The 3,833-nt window shown below is 40.4% G+C and overlaps 1 pseudogene; it reads right to left on the reverse strand.

Moving 5' to 3' along the window:
- Window positions 1–1,995: 1,995 nt before the first annotated feature.
- On the reverse strand, window positions 1,996–3,006 carry LOC131244343 (transcription factor MYB93-like; annotated as a pseudogene).
- Window positions 3,007–3,833: the final 827 nt, after the last annotated feature.

Consider the following 3,833-nt stretch of genomic DNA (forward strand, 5'->3'; position numbering starts at 1 on the left):
TTAGGCCAATCATGAGTGGCTAAACCTCTTAGCTAGGGCTAAGAGGTGAAGCTTGTAGTGAGATGGGAGATTTTATTCATTGCCTTTAATTTGATTTCAATTCACGAACTAAATTTGATTTTCGTTTAATTAAAGGAATACTTTCAGTTTTTAATGGTGTGTTGTGACTGAAATTACAATAGATCTGCAATGACTTTGAGTATTTCCTCCCTTTTTTTTTATGATTATGAAGTCAGAAAGCCCTGTTGTTCATCATTGTTCCATGGGCATGGTAGGATGACAGTACCCTTCCTGATCTTCATACGTCGTTGGTTGGTTGATAATTAGTTTAATTCTGTTGTTTACTTTGTCCCCTGGGCATGGTTAGATGATGGAATCCATTCTAATTCATATACTTTTCATGTCTTAAAAACTAGATCAAGTAACGTTCAGTTTAAATTTCATAATTATTGATGCAGGCATAAGATCTCTCTGATCTCTATAAGTGGATCCTCTGAATCCCTAGTTTCCTTCCTCTGAGTTACTTAAGTTTTAGATAATCATTCCGCAATTATTTCCTAAATTCTATTTGTTTTAGATCGCATCTTCGACTAGTTCTAGTTCTACTTAGTTCAGATAACGTACAGGTATCAGTCCCTGTGGATTCGACCTCGGTCTTATCGAGTTTATTACTACATCACAACCCTGCACTTGGGGTGTGAACATCTTGGTTGGACACCGATTGAGCAAGTAGGCAGTACATGCAACTGCCTCTACCTAGAAGTTCTTTGGCAGGCCTTTCTCTTTGAGCATGGTTTTTGTCATGTCGAGGATGGTGCGGTTCTCGAGGATGCTCACACCATAAATAGGCCGGGCTTGATTTCCCAGTCCTTGAGCCGGACCTGATTTTCCTGGTCCCCTGTGGGAGAATAATCTTTTAGCGAGGCTTATTTACTGCTCTTGAGATTCGAACATAGGACCTTCCGCTCTGATACTTTTAGAGTACCTGACTACATCTATTGAGGCAATGGATGATTGCTGGTTACAAGCAGAATTCTAAAATAAGGGATTGAAATCCCTAATCAAGTGCATAAATAGCTTTTCATAGTATTAAAAATAATAATAAAATTGTTGGCTTTACAAAGCCTTAGAACCGTACACACCACTGAACAGGTTGTGGACATATTCACCAAGGCATTACTGACTGATACATTCAGACGACTAAGGTCAATGCTTGGAATAAAACTGGTTTTGGTTTGAAGGGGAGTATTGGAAATTCCAATAACCACAACATGTGGCGTTTCAAATGCCATGAAAGCTTCTAGAGGTCGCTGGAGCATTTGAACCGTCCATTTGGTTTGAACGTTCCAACACTCCCCTTCAAACCAAAACCGGTTTTATTCCAAGCATTGACCTTAGTCGTCTGAATGTATCAATCGGTAATGCCTTGGTGAATATGTCCGCGACCTGTTTAATGGTGTGTACGGTTCTAAGGCTTTGTAAAGCCAACAGTTCTGCACTGGAGAGAACTATAACTACTTGGGGTAATGACAAAAAAATCTTAGATTTTGGTCTTATATGCTTCGGTTCAAAAATTTCAACGAGGGATTATCATGCAACCACTTGAGTTCCAAACTTAGGACCAAAGTCAGGTATTTTATGACCTATTATTCCAAACCAAAATAATTCTCCTAATCACACTCGACTCAAGAGATGCGACTTTGGAGATTCATTCCTCAGAACGCGTGCAACTGAGAGTCCTCCTTTCTTATTATGGAACACACATCCTTTTATTCTAATTTTAATAATACAATTATGAAAAGTTGTAATACCAAATTCACTAAAAAAATAAAAATGAAAAGGCTTTATCCATGAAAATTTTGGGTGTAAAGATCAATTCGCCCAAAAGAAACTCTCTTATGCAAATGAAGAAAGGCAACCAAAGGGTAAATTAGAAGTAATGATACATTGCATACTCATGAAAAAGAATGTCACATGTTACAGAAAGGGTCTCAATTATACATCTCTTACATTGAAAGCAATCTCATGCAGAAAAGGATCTTCAAGAAAGAGCTCATTCCAAAAGGGAGTAGCAGCTGCTTCATAGCTTAAGGTGCTACAAGCATAACCACCACCATTGCTGGTTGAATTCTCTATGAAAATGTTAGAAAGAGATGGGGGCAATGGGGATTTGGGTGTGGTGTGTCCTTGGTTAAAAATCCTACACTTCTCGTCTTGATTGATTTCCTTGCACATAGGTGACTGAAAATCACATGGGAATTGAAGGTCTAACTAATGATTGAAGGGTATTTCATCGGTTAAGGGTGGACATGGAACGAACCCAAGTGAAGGCCGAGCAGCATTTTCTAACTGGCAAGAGTTGGACAACATGATCTCTTTGGGTGATGGGATTGCACTCAATAGATTCATGGCATCCATGTTTAGGCTATTGGCGCCTCCGGTCATCGTAGCCGTGGATTGAAGGAGGCATTGCATGTACTGAAGATTAGCTAGTTGAACAGCTTCTTGTAACCGGGCTGTGTGTTCTTCCCACGGATGATGACCCATCACATCTCTCAAATTGGCAAGGGCAATCAACTGAGGCAAGCTGGTGAAGAGGTTCAACCGTGGGTGGTGGGTCACTGGATCAAAACCCATCTGGATGAGCTTCTTCTTGAGATGGGTGTTCCAGAAGTTCTTAATTTCATTGTCCGTTTGGCCTGGGAGGTGGGTCGCAATCGGCGACCACCTTATGGGAAGGTGAACAGAAGTGTAAGTAAAAAAACCCCCCCAAAAAAAAGCCCTACTTAGTACTAAATAAGCACGGATTTGGAGAATTACTTGTTTCCAAGGATGGAATGGAGATTGAGAATGGTCTGCTTTTAGTAGACAACCTACAAGCTCAGGGAGAGCTCTCCAGCTTCCATGGCCATGCATTTGAATGTACTGGCTGAGCTTCTTGTCTTCTTCGGGGGTCCAAGGGCCCTTTTTGAGGACATTCTCATACGAGGAAGGAGATTTTCCCATTCTATTCTGCTTCCTTTCTGTTCTCCAGGTGCTCCTTTATTTATAGATATCAGCAGCCTTCCCTTTCCAGTACAATTCCAATGATCTGAACGACTGGGTCCTCATGGATCAGGACGTGGGTCACAGTCCTGATGAGGCCAATCACTACTGTGGAGCCCATGGTCCTGTGATCCGGACCATTGATCTGATAGGAATGATTGTCCTTGCGGTATGCCTCAAATTTCTTCTGGTTTCGAAAGCTCTTTGCCATCCATTCTTTTGACGGGTGGGATCTTGCAATCTTGGCGATTCTTGGGCCATTCCTCCATCCGTAGTGCAATCCATCGGATCTACGGTGAGGATATGTGATAATTGGTTCACAAGTTTATTTAGTGTATATCATGGCTAACGACATTTGTTTTTGTTGTTATTATGTTTTTGGTTTAAATGGCCCTGCGCTGCAATGTGGTCATGCTAAGAGTCTATACGTAGGTTTTATACCTTCAAAACCACTTCTTTCATTTTTTGGATGATAAAAATGACCCCGCGCCCTAGTTGCACCTCATATGGGGGCTCTCATCTTGGAAAGAGAAATGTACGGTTAAAAAGGACGTGAGCCCCACCCAAAATTGAAATTCGTCTCATACATTGACTGATCTGATCCGTTCACACTCATAAACCCACAATAGAAAATTTTTTCATTTTTTATTTAAAGTCCTCTATGACCTTATAATTACACTAACATTGTACATTAATTTTAAACAAATTTTTTTATATGTGGTCAATTTGTAATGAGTTTTACTCTCAAACCTGAACCAACGATATGAAATTATAACTCTTATGTGTGG

Source organism: Magnolia sinica, chromosome 4, assembly GCF_029962835.1.
Source record: "Magnolia sinica isolate HGM2019 chromosome 4, MsV1, whole genome shotgun sequence".
NCBI lineage: Eukaryota > Viridiplantae > Streptophyta > Magnoliopsida > Magnoliales > Magnoliaceae > Magnolia > Magnolia sinica.